Genomic DNA, 21085 nt, shown 5'->3' with positions numbered 1-21085 from the left:
CCTCTCTCCTCCCAGCCTCAGCCTCTCTCCTTCCAGCCTCCCCCAGCATCAGCCTCTCTCCTTCCAGCCTCCCTCAGCATCAGCCTCCCTTTCCCAGCCTTCCCCAGGATCAGCCTCTCTCCTCCCAGCCTCCTTCCTCCCAGCCTCCCCCTCCCAGCCTCCCTCAGCATCAGCCTTCCGCTCCCAGTCTCCCCCAGCATCAGCCTCCCCAAGCATCAGCCTCCACCAGCATCAGCCTCTCTCCTTCCAGCCTCCCCAGCATCAGCTTCTGTCCTTCCAGCCTCCCTCAGCATCAGCCTCCCGTTCCCAGCCTTCCCCATGATCAGCCTCTCTGCTCCCAGCCTCCTCCAGCACGCCGTGCTCCTCTGCCGACACTCACACACCCGATCGCATCCACTCACACACACCCGATCGCATCCACTCACACACACCCGATCGCATCCACTCACACACACCCGATCGCATCCACTCACACACACCCGATCGCATCCACTCACACACACCCGATCGCATCCACTCACACACACCCGACCGATCGCATCCACTCACACACACCCGATCGCATCCACTCACACACACACAACCGATCGCATACACTCACACACACAGACACTGACGATATCGCACATACGCGCTCACAGTCACAACATCCGGACATACCACATGCTTCTGGCCATGTGATCCTCCGGCAGGTCCTGGAAGCTCACAGCACAGTATCGAGGCCGAGAAGAAAGCGATATCGCCGGATGCTGTGAGTGTGTGGATGCGATGTGGATGCGATGTGTGTGTGAGGTGTGTGTGAGGTGTGTGTGAGGTGTTTGTGAGAGTGAGTGCGATCTGATGTGTGTGTGTATGCGTGTGTGTGTGCTGTTATGTTTGTGCGTGTGGAAGTCCTGCCGCTGCAGGACCTTGATTTACTGGTAACTATGCAAGCATGGTTACCAGCGCAACACGTCCCCTGCTCGCACGGGAGCCAACACCAGCATACGGCGGCGGCGTACGCTGATGTGGGCTCCCGTTGGTGAGGGGGGAAAGGGGGGGGAGTACAGTACTCACCTGGGATTCGTGGCTCCGTGACCGTGTCAGTTCGGGCAATGCGGGGGGGGGGGGAGCGAGAGCTAACTTCTATTGCGTGAGGGGGGCGGGGCGTGGCGTGGGCGAGTTGCCAATGCCTGCAGGGTGCCGGGGCGAGAGGCCAATCTGTGGGGGGGGGCAGAGCCTGGGCGAGCGGCTGGCCAATCCGTGTGGGGGGGCGGGGCCATGGCGAACCCAGCGGCCAATCAGCTTTGTGTCACCGTAAGGACACAAAACAAATAGATAGAAATGTAATTCTAATGTCTGTCTCCCCCTCTGTATATATCTCTTTCTCTCTCTCTCTCTATCTTTGTCTGTCTGTCTCTTTCCCTGTCTTTGTCTGTCTGTCTCAATCTCTTTCCCGCTCTCTTTTTTCCCCCGCTCTCTCTTTTTTCCCCGCTCTCTCTTTTTTTCCCCGCTCTTTTTTTCCCCACTCTTTTTTTTTCCCCCGTTCTGTCTTTTTTCCCCCAGTCTGTCTTTTTTCCCCCGCTCTGTCTTTTTTCCCCCGCTCTGTCTTTTTTTCCCCGCTCTGTCTTTTTTTCCCCGCTCTGTCTTTTTTTCCCCGCTCTGTCTTTTTTCCCCCGCTCTGTCTTTTTTTCCCCGCTCTGTCTTTTTTTCCCCGCTCTGTCTTTTTTTCCCCGCTCTGTCTTTTTTTCCCCGCTCTGTCTTTTTTTCCCCGCTCTGTCTTTTTTTCCCCGCTCTGTCTTTTTTTCCCCGCTCTGTCTTTTTTTCCCCGCTCTGTCTTTTTTTCCCCGCTCTGTCTTTTTTTCCCCGCTCTCTCTTTTTTCCCCCGCTCTGTCTCTTTTTTTCCCCCGCTCTGTCTCTTTCCCTCACTTTCCCTGTCAGTCTGTCTCTTTGTCTGTGTCTCTTTGTGTCTGTCTCTTTTCCTGTCTGTGTCTGTCTCGTTCCCTGGCTGCATTGTGACACGCCAACATTCTATTTAAGGGCGTGGCTGCGCATTCTTATGAAGTTCTGTGTGCACTGTGGCTCCCAGCTCCATTCGCTTTAATGGAGGCAGGTTTTTTGGTGAATACCTGTAAAGAACGGGGTTAAAATTTCCCCTCAAAACATAGCCTATGACACTCTCGGGGTCCAGACGTGTGAGTGTGCAAAATTTTGTGGCTGTAGCTGCCACGGTGCAGATGCCAATCCCGGACATACATACACACATTCAACTTAATATATTAGATGTGTATGTGTGTATATATATATATGTGTGTGTGTGTGTGTGTATATACCCTGTTTTTCCAAAAATAAGACCTCCCCCAAAAATAAGCCCTAGCAGGGATTTTCAGCATTTTCAGAGCAAGGCTTAAATATAAGCCCTCCCCCGAAAAATAAGGCCTAGTTGCACGTCAATAATGAATTGTCCGTGCAGCTAAAAAAGTTAAAGATACTGCAGGATACTTCATTATAGACCGCAGATACCCCGCAATCATACTTACCAGACGCCGAGCTGGAGGACCTGCAGTGGATCATACACCCACACACACCCGATTTCACACAAAAACATCAGATCACACTCACCACATCCAGGGACACCGATTTCTTCTCGCTGGCAGAATCCTGAGAGGCTGCAGTGGAGTGCAAGGACCTGCCGCAATGCTAGCTTACAGGACCTGTGGACACATGACTTCCTTCCATCATTTCCTGCGGCCGGAAGCATTGTGCAACACTGGATGTGATGAGTGTGTGTGTGTGATCTGCTGTGTGTGAGTGTGTCAGCCGGAAGCAGGGGAGGACGGCATGCAACACCCCCTGGAGATCACAGGGAGGACTTGGGAGCCACGCATATGTCCAGGTCTGGTAAGTATGAGTCTCCTGGGTGTCTGCTTTTTTGGGGGGTAAGCTTACCCTCAACCTTTTTCTCCAAGAATAGGACCTCCTCCAAAAATAAGCCCTAGTGCTTTTTTAGGGGGCAGAAAAAGTATAAGACAGTGTCTTATTTTTGGAAAAACACAGTATATGTATGTATGTGTACGTGTATGTGTGTGTGTGTGTGTGTGTGTGTGTGTGTGTGTGTGTGTGTGTGTGTATATATATATATCATATAATCTGAATGTGTGTATGTGTTTGTGTATGTCCGGGATTGGCATCTGCACCGTCGCAGCTACTGCCACAAAATTTTGCACATTCACACTTCTGGACCCCGAGAGCGTCATAGGTTATGTTTTGAGGGGAAATTTTAACCCCGCGCTTTACAGTTATTCGCCAAAAAACCTGCCTCCATTAAAGCGAATGGAGCTGGGAGCCACAGAGCAGCCAGAACTTCAGAAGATGCGCAGCCACGCCCTAATATGGAATGTTGGCGTGTCACAATGCAGCCAGGGAAAGAGGCAGACACAGACAGGGAAAGACCAAAAATGTATAAGGGAAAATATGGCACTGCATTACTGCAAATGAGAGATATTTAGTTTATGTTTTGGCCAATGCATGTAAGCCCGGACACCAACGGCAAGGTATATGCTATAATGGTTATGAACACAGCCAGGTCTTAGGGCGGAGTGCCCAGTCAGAAAAAGACTCACTAGAAATATTAAAAAACTGACCCGCACATCCAACAAATGTGAACAGGTGCTAACTGAAAAAACATAGTAACTATAAATGCATACAGTCGCACACTGAAAAGTGGCTTTTTGCCCAGATACGGATGATTTTAACCCAGATAGCGGCATTTAAGTTAGGTTCCCGGATTACAGAGAGATACCTTGCCGTTGGTGTCCGGGCTTAATGCATTGGCCAAAACATAAACTAAATATCTCTCTTTTGCAGTAATGCAGTGCCATATTTTCCCTTGTACATTTTTGGCTTTTTCAGTGTGCGACTGTATGCATTTATAGTTACTATGTTTTTTCAGTTAGCACCTGTTCACATTTGTTGGATGTGCGGGTCAGTTTTTTGATATTTTTACAGACAGGGAACGAGGCAGACACAGACAGGGAACGAGGCAGACACAGACAGGGAACGAGGCAGACACAGACAGGGAACGAGGCAGACACAGACAGGGAACGAGGCAGACACAGACAGGGAACGAGGCAGACACAGACAGGGAACGAGGCAGACACAGACAGGGAACGAGGCAGACACAGACAGGGAACGAGGCAGACACAGACAGGGAACGAGGCAGACACAGACAGGGAACGAGGCAGACCAAGAGACAGACACAGGGAAAGAGGCAGACACAGACAGGGAACGAGGCAGACCAAGAGACAGACACAGGGAAAGAGGCAGACACAGACAGGGAACGAGGCAGACCAAGAGACAGACACAGGGAAAGAGGCAGACACAGACAGGGAACGAGGCAGACACAGACAGACACAGGGAAAGAGGCAGACACAGACAGACACAGGGAAAGAGGCAGACACAGACAGACACAGGGAAAGAGGCAGACACAGACAGACACAGGGAAAGAGGCAGACACAGACAGACACAGGGAAAGAGGCAGACACAGACAGACACAGGGAAAGAGGCAGACACAGACAGACACAGGGAAAGAGGTAGACACAGACAGACACAGGGAAAGAGGCAGACACAGACAGACACAGGGAAAGAGGCAGACACAGACAGACACAGGGAAAGAGGCAGACACAGACAGACACAGGGAAAGAGGCAGACACAGACAGACACAGGGAAAGAGGCAGACAGAGATATATAAAGAGGGGGAGATATACATTATAATTACATTTATATCTATTTGTCTTGTGGTTTTTGTGTGCAAAATACATTTTTGTTAATACATTCTATTTTAACAGCAGTTATTAACCCGGGCGAAGCTGGGTAGTACAGCTAGTACATGTATGTGTGTGTATATATAATATATGTGTATGTATATATATATATAATATTGATATTATATATATATATATATATATATATATATATATATATATATATATATATATATATATATATATATATATATATATATATATACACATATATAGTCATATGAAAAAGTTTGGGCACCCCTGTTAATGTTAACTTTTTTTCTTAGTAAAAATTTGGGTTTTTGCAACAGCTATTTCAGTTTCATATATGTAATAACTGATGGACTCAGTAATATTTCTGTATTGAAATGAGGGTTATTGTACTAACAGAAAATATGCAATCCGCATTTAACCAAAATTTGACCGGTGCAAAAGTATGGGCACCCTTAACAGTTTCTTGATTTGAACCCTCCTAACTACTTTTTACTGACTTACTAAAGCACTAAATTGGTTTTGTAACCTTATTGAGCTTTGAACTTCATAGGCAGGTGTATCCAATCATGAGAAAAGGTATTTAAGGTGGCCACTTGTAAGTTGTTCTCCTATTTGAATCTCCTACGAAGAGTGGCATCATGGGCTCCTCAAAACAACTCTCAAATGATCTGAAAACAAAGATTATTCAACATAGTTGTTCAGGGGAAGGATACAAAAAGTTGTCTCAGAGATTTAAACTGTCAGTTTCCACTGTGCGGAACATAGTACGGAAATGGAAGAACACAGGTACAGTTCTTGTTAAGCCCAGAAGTGGCAGGCCAAGAAAAATATCAGAAAGGCAGAGAAGAAGGATGAGAACAGTCAAGGACAATCCACAGTCCACCTCCAAAGACCTGCAGCATCATCTTTCTGCAGATGGTGTCAATGTGCATCGGTCAACAATACAGCTCACATTGCACAAGGAGAAGCTGTATGGGAGAGTGATGCGAAAAAAGCCGTTTCTGCAAGCACACCACAAACTGAGTCGCCTGATGTATGCAAAAGCACATTTGGACAAGCCAGTTACATTTTGGAAGAAGGTCCTGTGGACTAATGAAACAAAGATTGAGTTGTTTGGTCATACAAAAAGGCGTTATGCATGGAGGCAAAAAAACACGGCATTCCAAGAAAAGCACTTGTTACCCACAGTAAAATTCGGTGGAGGTTCCATCATGCTTTGGGGCTGTGTGGCCAATGCAGACACTGGGAATCTTGTTAAAGTTGAGGGTCGCGTGGATTCAACTCAGTATCAGCAGATTCTTGACAATAATGTGAAAGAATCAGTGACGAAGTTGAAGTTACGCAGGGGATGGATATTTCATCAAGACAATGATCCAAAACACCGCTCCAAATCTACTCAGGCATTCATGCAGAGGAACAATTACAATGTTCTGGAATGGCCATCCCAGTCCCCAGACCTGAATATCATTGAACATCTGTGGGATGATGTGAAGCGGCTGTCCATGTTCGGCGACCATCAAACTTAACTGAACTGGAATTGTTTTGTAAACAGGAATGATCAAATATACCTTCATCCAGGATCCAGGAACTCATTAAAAGCTACAGAAGCGACTAGAGGCTGTGATTTTTACAAAAGGAGGATCTCCAAAATATTAATGTCACTTTTATGTTGAGGTGCCCATACTTTTGCACCAGTCAAATTTTGTTTAAATGTGGATTGCACATTTTCTGTTAGTACAATAAACCTCATTTCAATATATAAATATTACTCAGTCCATCAGTTATTAGATATATGAAACTGAAATAGTTGTTGCAAAAACCCAAATCTTTATTAAAAAAAGTTAACATTAATAGGGGTGCCCAAACTTTTTCATATGACTGTATGTATATGTGTGTATATATGTGATGTGTGTGTGTGTGTGTATACAGTGGTGTTCATAAGTCCTGCATAGGATAAATTGATTTTTCAAGTTTTAAACGTTTTCTGTCAAATATCTTCGATGCTAATATGACATATTATATATGGTTTTGTTCAGAAAACAATTTTGCATTCTCTCCCTGTAATATTTTTAGCTTTTGAAGCAGTTTTGTCTGAAATTATTGCACCAATATGGGAGTTGAAAGCACAACTAAATATTGTACAGCTTCTGATCCAAAATTAGCCAATCACAGATGAGGTTCTTGTGACCAATCATAACCTGGATATGGCAGCCAATCATATTCCATTACATTGCATCACATCTGCTGTTTAGTTTGTTTTATCTGTAGGTCTATCTAGTGAATCATACTGTAGAGCTTTATGATAGGAGCCTTCAGATTTTTGTCAGCGGAGGATCGTGTGCGAGTTGTGGTGCTACATGAAGAGGGTTATACTGGCCCCCAGATCGCAAGGAAGGTCGGCTGTAATCCGAGTACAGTTGTAAGAATTTTGCAGAAACATAAGCAGCTTGGAATTACCCAGGACAGGCCCAGATCTGGTCGGCCCAGAAAGTCAACTAAAAAGGAGGATAGAGTACTGATAAGAACATCCCTTGCCAATCGAAAGCTCACCTCTCCTCAGCTTCTGCGAGAATGGCAAGAAAAGTGCAATATTGAGGTAGCAACATCAACTGTTAGGAAGAGATGTTTGGAAGCCGGATTGAGAGGGTGCAAGGCCCGAAAGAAGCCATTGATGACAGCCATACAAAGGCGAAAACTGTGGGCACTGAAATATTCAAAATGGAGGAAGGAGGAGTGGGAAAAAGTGCTATTTAGTGATGAAAGCACTTTTTGCATTTTAGGAAATGATGGCAAGTCTTATGTGAGAAGGTTTCCACATGAAGAGTACAAGCCAGAGTGTTTGAGCTTCTCTGTGAAACATCCGATGAAAGTAATGGTCTGGGGCTGTATGGCAGCCAATGGTGTTGGAAGGCTTCATATTGTGGAGGGTATGGTTAATGCAAAAAAAATACATAGACATCCTTAATGAGAAAATGCTGCCTTCTGCTCAACACCTGTTTTCAGGGGATTATATCTTCCAGGATGATAATGCTCTTTGTCACAGAGCTAAGACAGTAACGGAATGGAAAAAAAAAGAACAAGGTGGCTACTATTGACTGGCCAGCTCAGTCCCCAGACCTCAATCCAATTGAAAATTTGTGGCACAAGGTATCAATAGAGATATCTAAAAACAGCCAAGGACCAAGAGAGAGTTGATTGAGGCTTTGATACAGGCCTGGAACCACATCATCACTGGTGAACATCTGCAGAAGCTTGTTCACTCAATGCCACAGAGATGCAAAGGCTGGCCAATAAAGTATTAAAAGCTAAAGATGCACTCAAAAGGCCCTTTTCAGGACTCTGAATTAAATAAAAAAAAAAAAAGTCTTAAAAAGTAAAATTTAAGTCTGTGTGAACTTGCATTGGAAGGTAATGAACTTAGAAACCTGCTCACCAATCTACACTGTACTGGTGTAGGTATGATTATAGTGTAAAAAAAAAAAAAATCAAAAATGCACATATCATAACAATTTATACACTTGGGACATTAAAAAAATGATTATGGCATACAATGAGGGATTACAAAAACATATATATGTTCCACCAGTTTCACTGTAGAGATGCAGAAGCATGAAATATATAGTATTCTTTTATGCCTATGCAGGACTTATGAACACCACTTATATATATGTTCGTGTGTGTATATATATATATATATATATATATATATATATATATATATATATATATATATATATATATATATATATATATATATATATATATATATATATATATATATATATATATATATATATATATATATATATATGTGTGTGTATATGTATTATATATATATATAATACATATACACACACACACATATATATATATGTGTGTATATATATGTATATATATGTATGTATATATATATATATATATATATATATATATATATATATATATATATATATATATATATATATATATATATATATATATTTATTAATATTACTCCCACTGCACAGTACCACTTCTCCTGTCCTGTATACTGGGTGTAATTTTGTTCATTGGATCTTAACATGGGCTTTATAATTGGAAGGATGGTATTTTCTATTCTTTTATATTCAGAATTGAACTCTGCTCTAAATCCTTCTGTCGTGAAGGTGTTTTTCTAAAATGGACCCATCTAAGTTTTGAGGACTCCCCATCGGAATATGACATATACTGATTGAGAAAACCTCTCCATATGATTGGAACGCCACTCCTTATTTATGTATGGGATACACCTCTGGAGCCCCCCCCCTTTTTTTTATATCAACCTTGTCTGTTTACCTGTTGGTCCGCTTAACTATGATAGGTCTCTGTATGTTTATATTTATCTACATATACTCACGCTATCCCCTGTATACATGAGCGGTCTGGGTTCTGCCTCGCCGCCGCCGGCTTTACCATCTCTATGACAGCGATGCAGGAGCCGGATGACGCGTCCCTGCTCCCGCGCATGCGCCCTGTTCTGCTTGACTTGCATGCGGCGCCATAGTCTCGGACTGAGCATGCGTCACTGAGATGGATGGCGTAAACGGAAATAGACCGTGGAGGTCTATTTAAAGCAGCTTTGAATGGAGAGAGGGACACCTTCCGTCCCTGATGAAGCCGTGAGTGGGATGCACTGCTCCCTGGGCGAAACGTGTTGGTGAGCTGGGGGAACCTTTGGGTCTGAGGAATCGGCGCTCTGGCACCTTTAATTGGCACTTGCTTTCTGAGAAGGTATTCATATGGCATTGTTCACCTTCTAATGGCATAAGGGCTTATCCCCATTTATTGCCTGCTACCGTGTTTTTCCAAAAATAAGACACTGTCTTATATTTTTTTTGCCCCCCAAAAAAGCACTAGGGCTTATTTTTGGAGGAGGTCTTATTCTTGGAGAAACACGGCTGGGGGTAAGTTTACTCCCCAAAAAATAAGATACCCCCCCCACTTCCCAGGAGACTCATACTCACCAGACCAGGACGTCTGTGTGGTTCCCAGGTCCTCCTGTGATCTCCGGTCGGTGCTGCACGCCGTCCTACCCTGCTGCTAGCTGACACACACACAGCCGATCACACACACAGCCGATCACAAACACAGCCGATCACACACACACACACAGAGCAGATCGCAGATATACACAGCAGATCACACACAGCCGATCACAGATACACACATCCGATCACAGGTGCGCACACAGCCGATTACAGGTGCACACACAGCCGATTACAGGTGCACACACAGCCGATTACAGGTGCACACACAGCCGATTACAGGTGCACACACAGCCGATTACAGGTGCACACACAGCCGATTACAGGTGCACACACAGCCGATTACAGGTGCACACACAGCCGATCGCAGACACACACACAGCCGATCGCAGACACACACACAGCCGATCGCAGACACACACACAGCCGATCGCAGACACACACACAGCCGATCGCAGACACACACACAGCCGATCGCAGACACACAAACAGCCGATCGCACACACACACATCACACACACATCACATGCAGCACTTACGGCAGCAGGGAATGAGAGCAAGTCACGTGTCCGGCCGCAGGTCCTGTTTGTCGCGCTGCACCGCACTGCCTCTCAGGATTCTCCCGGCGAGAAGAGATCGGTGTTGCTAGATGAGGTGAGTGTGTATGCGATCCGATGTGTGTGCGATCCGATGCTTGTTTGTGTATGTGATTTGATGCTTGCGTGTGATCCGATGTTTGTGTGTGAGATCTGCTTATGTGTGCGATCCGATGTTTGTGTGTGAGATCTGTGTGTGTGTGTGTGTGTGAGCTGATGTGTGCAGGTGTGCGATCACTGCAGGTCCTGCTGCTCGGCGTCTGGTGAGTGTGATTGCCGGGTGCCGCTGTCAATAATGAAGTGTTCTGCAGTATCTGTAACTTTTTTAGCTGCAGGAACTCTTCATTATTGATCCGGGACTAGGGCTTATTTTTGGGGGAGGGCTTATTTTTTGGAAAAACACGGTAGCTATGTTCTGCTATAAGCAGTGCATGTGGATCTCTTTATAATCGGGAGGTTTTCCTACTTAAGAACACTTAGTACTTTGTTCAATGTCTAGGTTGAGTTTACTCTATGGCGATTTTCTCTGACCCTTCTATGCACTGAAGCACTTTATTTATATATGTGTGGCCAGTTTGCATATTTCCCCCCTCATATTGCTCCTATCACTGTTGAGTACTTACTCCAAATCTAACATCAAACTGTGTGTGTGTATGTGTGTGTATATATATATATGTGTGTGTGTATATATATGTGTATATAAATATGTATGTGTATATATATATATATATATATATATATATATATAATATATATATATATATATATATATATATATATATATATTGTGAGGTAGCACGGTCGGCTGCGCAGCAGAAGACACGGGATCCAGGCATTAAGGTTCACAGCACACGGTTTTAATGTCCAAACAAAAGTCCATAACACAATACATGTCCTCTCCAGCAGAAAACTCAGGGAGTTCCGTTCACTCCCTCACCCCCGGCACACCTGCCCTCGTTCCTGATTCTATTTAACCCTTCCTTCAGTCTGTAGGGAAACAGCATTAACCCTATAGTGGATTCACTTTCTATCATGGAGTGAGCACAACCTGGGCGAGACATACCGGCCGTCATAGATAACCCCGGTCACAGTCTCACATACTCCCTCAGTTCAAGCGTGTGGGGTTGAACTCCAGCCATCAAACACGGGCCGCGGGACAAGGCATCGGCGTTGCCCTGCAACCTACCGGCCCGGTGTTCAACCGTAAACCGGAAGTTCTGCAGAGAAAGGAACCACCGGGTAACCCGGGCATTCCGTTCCTTGGCGGACCTCATCCAGACCAGTGGAGAGTGATCCGTCACCAAGCGAAACTGCCGTCCCAGCAGGTAATAGCGTAGGGACTCCAAGGCCCACTTGATCGCCAGGCACTCCTTCTCCACTACGCTATAATTCCGCTCGGGAGGGGTGAGCTTCCTACTTAAGAAGGTGACGGGGTGTTCCTCCCCCTGAACCACCTGAGACAGCACTGCCCCCAGGCCGACCTCCGAGGCGTCAGTCTGTACTATGAACTCCTTCCGGAAATCAGGGTTGACAAGAACGGGCTGTCCGCACAGGACCCCCTTCAGGGCCCGGAAGGAGTCCTCGGCCTGCGGAGTCCAGCGCACCATGACGGACGTCTTGCCTTTGAGAAGGTCAGTCAAGGGGGCTGATAGTCCCGCAAAATCCTTTACAAACCTCCTGTAGTACCCCACGATACCCAGGAAGGCCCTAACCTGCTTCGTGGTCAGGGGTCTAGGCCACTTCTGGATCGCCTCAACCTTGTTAATTTGGGGCTTAATCACTCCTTGGCCTATCACGTAGCCCAAGTAGCGGGCTTCCGTGAGTCCCAATGCACATTTCTTGGGATTGGCTGTCAATCCGGCTGTTCGAAGCGCGTCCACCACCGCTTGTACCTGTTCCAAGTGGGTCTGCCAATCGGAGCTGTAAATAATGATGTCATCCAGGTACGCTGATGCATACGCCTGGTGGGGTTCCAGCACTAAGTCCATCAACCTCTGGAACGTGGCCGGAGCGCCATGTAACCCAAAAGGCAAGACAACATAGTGGAAGAGACCCTCCGGCGTAACAAAAGCGGTTTTCTCCTTGGCGGACTCCGTTAGTGGCACCTGCCAGTACCCTTTGGTCAGGTCGAGCGTGGTAAAATATCGCGCCTGTCCCAGCCTATCAATCAGCTCATCCACCCGGGGCATGGGGTAGAGATCGAACTTGGATATTTCGTTCAATCTCCTAAAGTCATTGCAGAACCTTAAGGAGCCATCGGGTTTTGGTATTAGGACAATCGGACTAGCCCATTCACTCCGGGATTTTTCGATGACCCCCAGGCGTAACATTGTCTTTACTTCCTCCGATATGGCTTGTCGTCGAGCCTCCGGTACCCGGTATGACTTCAGGCGTACCTTCAGGTGGGGCTCGGTGACAATATCATGTCGTATCAGACTGGTCGTACCGGGCAGCTCGGAGAAGACATCGGGGTTCTGCTGAACCAACCGTCTGGCCTCTCGCCTCTGTTGCTTGGTGAGGGCTTCTCCAATCCTTACTTCCGGTTCGTCCTCTCCGGAGGTCGCTGGAGCCGGATGTGAACGACCCGAAGAGGAGGGAGGTGGGGAAAAAACAGCCATCAGGCTTTCCCGTTCCTGCCAAGGTTTTAATAGGCTGACATGGTATATTTGTTCAGGTTTCCGCCTACCGGGCTGCAATACTTTATAGTTAACCACCCCTACTCTTTCCTTTATCTCGTAGGGGCCTTGCCACTGAGCCAGGAATTTGCTCTCCGCCGTGGGGATCAATACCAACACCCGATCCCCGGGTTTAAAGGTCCGCACGGTGGCTTGTCTATTGTAGCGGCCGCTTTGCGCGGCCTGAGCCTCCTGTAAATGCTCCTTCACAATTGGCATGACCGCGCTTATGCGGTTCTGCATACCCAAAATGTGTTCAATCACACTTTTATGGGGGGTGGGCTCTTGTTCCCATGTTTCCTTTGCCAGGTCCAACAATCCCCGGGGATGTCGCCCGTATAACAATTCAAAAGGCGAAAACCCCGTGGATGCCTGTGGCACCTCTCGTATGGCAAACATCAAATAGGGAAGCATCATATCCCAGTCTTTCCCGTCTTGAAATCACCCTTCTTAGCATGGTTTTCAGGGTTTTATTGAAACGCTCGACTAAACCGTCCGTTTGAGGATGATACACAGACGTACGCAACTGCTTGATCTGGAGTAGCCGGCATAGCTCTTTGGTCACTTTAGACATGAATGGGGTCCCCTGATCCGTAAGGATCTCCTTGGGCAACCCCACCCGGCAGAACACAGCAAACAACTCCCGAGCTATAAGCTTTGCTGCAGTATGTCTGAGAGGTATCGCCTCGGGATACCAGGTGGCATAGTCAACGATCACTAGGATGTGTTGGTGCCCTCGAGCGGACTTTACGAGGGGCCCCACCAGATCCATCCCTATCCGTTCAAAAGGGACTTCTATAATGGGTAACGGTACCAACGGACTGCGAAAATGGGTCAGGGGTGCAGTAAGCTGACACTCCGGGCAGGTTTCGCAGAACCGTTTTACCTCCCCAAAGACCCCGGGCCAATAGAACCTTTGCAATATTCGCTCCTGCGTTTTCTTGACCCCTAGGTGGCCACTCATCAGGTGTTTATGAGCCAAGTCGAGGACCCGCCGGCGATGCGGCTGGGGCACCACCAACTGTTCTACCCCTACGCCCCGTATTTCATCTACCCGGTAGAGTAAATCCTGCTTAAGAGCGAAATGGGGGTACCTTACCTGGGCACCGGGCAGCTGTGCCACCCCGTCAACTACTGTCACCCGACTCCGGGCATGTATTAACGTAGGGTCCTGGAGTTGGGCTGTCCCAAACGTATCCGGGGACGCCTCCAACTCCGGGAGGGGCTCGACCGTCTCAGCCTCTCCTGCCAATACCTCTAGGGGCGACCTATCGGGTTCACACTCTGTCCCTATCATGGTGACCCCTACGGCAGGTGTCCCGGATTCAGGATTGTAGGGCTCAGGTTCCGGACCGACCAATATCTGAGGGGACTTAGGGGGTCCCCTCCATAAAGTCCAAAAATAGGGCAGATCCCTTCCTAGGATCACGTCATAAGGAAGAGTGTTAAGAAGTCCCACCTCATGTTGCACCTGACCGCAAGGTGCTGTGATGGTGACAATCCCCGTGGGATAGTCGCGGCGGTCCCCATGTATGCAAACCACCCCCACGGTGCGTCCTGTGGCCTTTACTTTAGCTCTCAAGGTGGATTGCACAAGGGTCACTAAGCTTCCGGAATCCAACAATCCTGTAACCGGACATCCATTCACCTGTATTTGGCACAAGTGGGGCTCTGTCTCTGGGGAGACCAGGTCAGCGGTACACACCACCTGAGCATACATTGAACCCCGCCGGGTAACTCCACAATCCATGGGCTCCGTGGTGAGTGGACACTGGGCTTCCATATGTCCCACCCGCTGGCACCGCCAACATCTAATGGGGACGGAAACCCCCTTGATGGGTTGTCGTTTAGGGTACAGAACCTTCCGGACCTCAGGAATGGCGGCCGCGGCCTCAGACGGGACGGTAGGGGACTCCTGTACCGTTGTCAGCGGTGGGTCCTTGGCCCTAGGCTTGGAGGGGCCGGACCGACGGGCGGTACGCAAAGTCTCAGTGTCCCGTATCAAGTCCTGCGTAGCCACATGCCGCTCTACCAGGGACACTAATTGGTCCAGGGTACTCGGGTCACCCTGTCCGACCCACCGTTGAACGGTGACGGGTAAAGTGCGCACAAAACGATCCACTACTACCCTTTCCACCATTTGCGCCGGGCTCAGAGTGTCAGGCTGCAACCACTTTTTTACAAGATGCAACAAGTCATAGGCCTGGGAGCGTACGGGTTTGGCTTCCTCATAGAACCACTGATTTACCCGCTGAGCCCGTACATAGGTATTCACCCCCAACCGAGCCAGTATTTCGGCTTTCAGGGTCACATAGTCAATGGCGTCCTCGGCACAGAGGTCCAGGTACGCTTTTTGGGGTTCCCCCGTCAGATAGGGCGACAATACCTCAGCCCACTGCGGGGTCGGCAGCTTTTCCCGCTCGGCCACCCGCTCAAACACCGCCAGGAACGCTTCCACATCATCACCCGGGGTCATCTTTTGCAACGCTTGTCTCACCGCTTTCCGGACGCTGCCGTCGTCACCCGGTCCCGGGGTTGTTGCTGCCGGTCCGGCACGGATCGACTTGGCCAGGAGAACCATCTGTTCTTGGTGCCTTTTTTCCTGCAATTGCAAGGCTTGCTGCTGACGTGCATTGGCCTGCTCCATCTGTTCTTGGTGCCTTTTGTCCTGCACTTGCAAGGATTGCTGCTGACGTGCATTGGCCTGCTCCATCTGTTCTTGGTGCATTTTGACCTGCACTTGCAAGGATTGCTGCTGACGTGCATTGGCCTGTTCCAACTGTTCTTGGAGTTTTTTTTCCTGCACTTGCAAGGATTGGAGCAGGTGTGCATTGGTCTGTTGCTGCTGTGCATTAGCCTGAGCCAAATGCTTTAGTATGTCCTCCATGGCGTCACCGGGTTTGGGCTGTAGTATAGCCGCTCGAATCCAGGACATGCGCAGCTGGGTCACCAGGGATGGATGCTACACCTCACCGGCTGTCATGCCCGCCGATTCTCCACCATATGTGAGGTAGCACGGTCGGCTGCGCAGCAGAAGACACGGGATCCAGGCATTAAGGTTCACAGCACACGGTTTTAATGTCCAAACAAAAGTCCATAACACAATACATGTCCTCTCCAGCAGAAAACTCAGGGAGTTCCGTTCACTCCCTCACCCCCGGCACACCTGCCCTCGTTCCTGATTCTATTTAACCCTTCCTTCAGTCTGTAGGGAAACAGCATTAACCCTATAGTGGATTCACTTTCTATCATGGAGTGAGCACAACCTGGGCGAGACATACCGGCCGTCATAGATAACCCCGGTCACAGTCTCACAATATATATATATATATATATATATATATATATATATATTAGAAGGTCGCCCGATTCTAGGTATTCTAGAATTTATTGTGTAGTTAATGTAGGATTTTTGTTATATATGAGGTTGTTGTGTGTAGTTGCCAAGTGTTTGTGTAGGGCGCTGTAAATGTTCTGGGTGTTGCCTGGGTGTGGGGGTGTGTGAGAGCGGTGTTGTGTGTGTGTGTTGTGTGTGTGTGTTGTGTGTGTGTTGCGTTGTGTGTGGAGCGTTGTGTGTGGAGCGTTGTGTGTGTGTGTTTTGGGGGAGGTATGTTTTTGTGTGTGTGTGGAGTAGTCCTGGGGGGAGAGGAGGATAAATGGGAGGAGTAGTCCTGGAGGGGGAGAGGAGGATAAATGGGAGGAGTAGTCCTGGGGGGGAGAGGAGGATAAATGGGAGGAGTAGTCCTGGGGGGGAGAGGAGGATAAATGGGAGGAGTAGTCCTGGGGGGGGAGAGGAGGATAAATGGGAGGAGTAGTCCTGGGGGGGAGAGGAGGATAAATGGGAGGAGTGGTCCTGGGGGGGGAGAGGAGGATAAATGGGAGGAGTGGTCCTGGGGGGGGAGAGGAGGATAAATGGGAGGAGTGGTCCTGGGGGGGGAGAGGAGGATAAATGGGAGGAGTGGTCCTGGGGGGGAGAGGAGGATAAATGGGAGGAGTGGTCCGTGGTCCTGGGGGGGGGAGAGGAGGATAAATGGGAGGAGTAGTCCTGGGGGGAGAGGAGGATAAATGGGAGGAGTAGTCCTGGGGGGGGAGAGGAGGATAAATGGCAGGAGTTGTCCTGGGGGGGGAGAGGAGGATAAATGGGAGGAGCAGTCCTGGGGGGGAGGATAAATGGGAGGAGCAGTCCTGGGGGGGAGAGAGGAGGATAAATGGGAGGAGTAGTCCTGGGGGGGAGAGAGGAGGATAAATGGGAGGAGTAGTCCTGGGGGGGAGAGAGGAGGATAAATGGGAGGAGTAGTCCTGGGGGGGTAGAGGAGGATAAATGGCAGGAGTTGTCCTGGGGGGGAGAGGAGGATAAATGGGAAGAGTAGTCCTGGAGGGGGAGGAGTCCTGGGGTGAGATGTATAGGTACCCAATGTGTGCTGGGGGCGTGGCCAAGTGGGCACAGTGCAGGGGCGGGGCCCGGTTAACAATGCAAAGCGGTTTCCATAGTTACCTGATGTGTACCATGGTTACCAGCGTGCTCCGGCACACATGTGCCGGGAGTCGGGGTAAGCTAGTAACCATGGTACACATCAGGTAGTTAACTATTCAAAGCGACAGTGCTAGTTCATTTTTTGTTTGTTGGTCTCCTGCTGTGCAGCACGCATCGGCGTGTTTGACAGCGGGAGACCAACGATCTGAATGGGCAGGTAGCCGGCATACGCTGGTAACCATGGTACACAATCGGGTAATTAAGGAAAGTGGTTTCCATGGTTACCCGATGTGTACCATGGTTACCAGCATGCTCTGGCATGATTACAACAACGCAAGGGTATGTCTTGGCTGGGATGCCGGTGTGGGCTCCCGGGGGCAACAGTCATCTGGGAGTCGGGGCTCCGTGTGGGTTCGGGGAATGCGTGCGGGGGACGGGGCCAGGCCGAGCGTCCAATGCGTGAGGGGGTGGGGTCTGGCAGAGCGGCCAATGTGTGCGGGGGGCCGGGCCGAGCGGACAATCCGTGCGGGGGGCGGGGCCGAGCGGCCAATGCGACGGTTGTCACTGTAATGACGTCATTTTGGAGCAAGACAGACAGAATAAGGCAATTTTATATATATATATATATATATATATATATATATATATATATATATATATATATATATATATATATATATATATATATATATATATTCAGGTGATATTTCACTGCATACTGGGATATATTTACACTATTGTATATCTAAATGCCATTCTTGCCACCTGCCCTGACTGCAGTTTTTCTCATTGTATTGTGACGCCCTGGCCTATCGGGTCGTCACAGGGTATTGTGCAATCTGCCCTTCTGCACAGTATCCACCCTCCTTGGTTAAGGATCCTGGTCCTTTGGTGTTTATAACAGCTTAGCCAATCAAAACCCTAGGAACACTTCCCACTTTTACCTACCAGTCACACCATTGTGGGGCCTAAAGGGAATAGGGCCGACCACATGGTGAGGAGAAAGTGAGGACAGTGACAGTTGAGTCGAGTTAAGCAGTGGAGAGAGGAGGTGAGGTGGCTCTCATGAGGAGAGGCCACAGAGGAGAGCTCCTGTATACTAGGTGGCAGACGTTGGTCTGGGCCCGGTAGGACCTGGAACCCGGTCGCAGGGGACAGTGTCAAGGGGCACGGACTGCCGAGGAGGGCAGCCGCCGGCCTTGAGCTATCACCGGGCAGGGGCCAGGACACGACGGGGTCCATGGACCCCAGGCCGGAAAGTAGCTTCAAGCATTCCGGTAATTTACCCGACGGGGGTGAAGACTTCAAGTGTCATCCCCAACCCGCTCCAAAATCGGGGGTACTAGCGCACCGATGGGATAGGACTTTCCCACTACAGTCCAAAGAAATCCTACACGTGAACCCTGAGAGCAAGCTCACTCCGTTAGCCATACGGGTGAGTGGGACCCGAAGAGTTTTATACCCACGGGTCCAACAGAGACGAAGGTGCCAAGGACAGGGCCACAGGCTAACAGCAACTCCAAGGGCACGGATCCAGGCGTGCTCCCCGCAGGCTGCAGCGGTGCTCAGAATTCTGGTTTACAAGCTGTTGGAGTAGTTATTCTGGGACTGAGTGAGTACATTGGAAGATCCCTGTTCCTATTCCCCACGGCACCCAACTACCATCCCAACCATCAACGGGCCCCCAGGACACAAACCACCTACCCACGGAGGGGTTAAACATCATGCTGCCACACCATCGTCACCGGGCTCCCTAACAGCAGTGGTGGACCCTCACATTACCACGCACCGTGGGTGGCGTCACGAACTTTCCAAAAAAATCCTGTACATACCCCCCCCCCCCCCTTCATTTAATCGAGTGGCCGAGCGACCCCCGGGTCTGGAGACCCCTCGATCCACTCCGGATCCGAGCAGCAGCAGCCCGGATGCTTGCATGGGGCAGTACAGTATGTCTTTTAATTATTTTATGTGTGATTCCCAAAATCCCTCCTTATGTATTTAAATAAAATTGTTTTGCAGTTTGATACTCCTGGTGCTCCTGTCTCTACAAAGAAAGGCTATACCAGGATGTCGCTTATATTTTGCTTTGAAGATGTGTCCAATGAACTCTCCCCCCCCCCCCAAAGTCTGTATAAATGTTTGTGCTCTGCAACATGAGTGTGTTAATATATTCACCTAGCGCCTTCTCCGGTATCCGCTGTGCTCCTCTTCTGAGTGATGTTTTCTGGAAGTCTCTTTTACAATGTAAGTCTATAGAACCTCGTTCGGACATTCATAGATTTACATTGTAAAAGGTCACGGAGAGCACAACATGACCCAGAGATTCTGGAGAGCCGTGACGTCACTGAGAAGAGTAACAGAGCGCACTGCGACCTGGAGAGTCTGCAAAGCAGTGACGTCACTGAGAAGAGGAGCAGAGGAGCAAAGCTCAGTGTGACCCAGAGAGTCTGCAGAGCAGTGACGTCACTGAGAAGAGGAGAAAAGCTTAGTGTGACCCAGAGAGTCTGCAGAGCAGTGACGTCACTGAGAAGAGGAGCAGAGGAGCAAAGCTCACTGTGACCCAGAGAATCTGCACAGTGGTGATGTCGCTGAGAAGAGGAGCAGAGGAGCAAAGCTTAGTGGGACCCAGAGAGTCTGCAAAGTGGTGACATCACTGAGAAGAGGAGAAGAGTGGTGCTGCATTTGACCACAACTATATCATCATCACTTCGGCTTTATCTTTTTAAAGCCTTGTTACCTTTACTCCTACCTATATTAACCCCTTTACCCCAGAGGATGGTTTTCACCTTAATGACTTGGCCATTTCTTGCATTTCTGACCAGCGTAATTTTAACGGGTTATAACTCTGGAACACTTCAACAGATCCTGGCGATTCTGACGTCGTTTTTTTGTGACATATTATACTTCATATTAGTGGTAACATTTTGACAATATTTTTGCGTTTGTTTGTGAAAATATCGGAAATTTGACAAATTTCGCAATTTTCAAACTTTGAAATTTTATGCCCATAAATCCGAGAATTATGTCACACAAAATAATTACTAAATATCATTTCCCACATCTCTACTTTACATCACCACAATTTTTGAAACCTAATTTTTTTTGTTAGGACGTTACTTAGAAGGGTTAAAAGTTCATCAGCAATTTCTCATTTTTCCAACAAAACACCCAAACTTAAAACCTTTATAAAAACTTCACCCTCACACTGCTCGAAACCACATCGAAGAAGTTTATTAACCCTTTAAGTGTTTCACAGGAACCAAAGCCATGTGGAAGGAAAAAATGAAAACAAAAGTGTTACTTTAGCCATAAAATTTTGCATTTTCACAAGGGTATAAGGAAAAAATGAACCACAATTTATTGTACAATTTCTTCTGAGTACGCAGATACATCATATGTGGTAACATTTTTCTATTTGGGCACACGGCAGGGCTTGGAAGGGAAGGAGTACCATTTGACTGTTCAAACACAAAATTGGTTGGAGTCATTAGAGGACGCTGTATTGCGTTTGGAAAGCCCCTGATGTGCCTAAACAGTAGAAACCCCCCACAAGTAACCCCAT

The 21085-nt window shown here is 48.1% G+C and overlaps 1 protein-coding gene across 6 annotated transcripts in view; it reads left to right on the top strand.

Moving 5' to 3' along the window:
- LOC142245443 (uncharacterized) overlaps positions 1-21085 on the top strand; it is a 94788-nt gene that overhangs the window by 42353 nt on the left and 31350 nt on the right. The window lies entirely within an intron of this gene.

The sequence above is a fragment of the Anomaloglossus baeobatrachus genome, chromosome 7 (assembly GCF_048569485.1).
Source record: "Anomaloglossus baeobatrachus isolate aAnoBae1 chromosome 7, aAnoBae1.hap1, whole genome shotgun sequence".
NCBI classification, from domain to species: domain Eukaryota; kingdom Metazoa; phylum Chordata; class Amphibia; order Anura; family Aromobatidae; genus Anomaloglossus; species Anomaloglossus baeobatrachus.
This window is presented reverse-complemented; position numbering and strand designations above follow the sequence as displayed.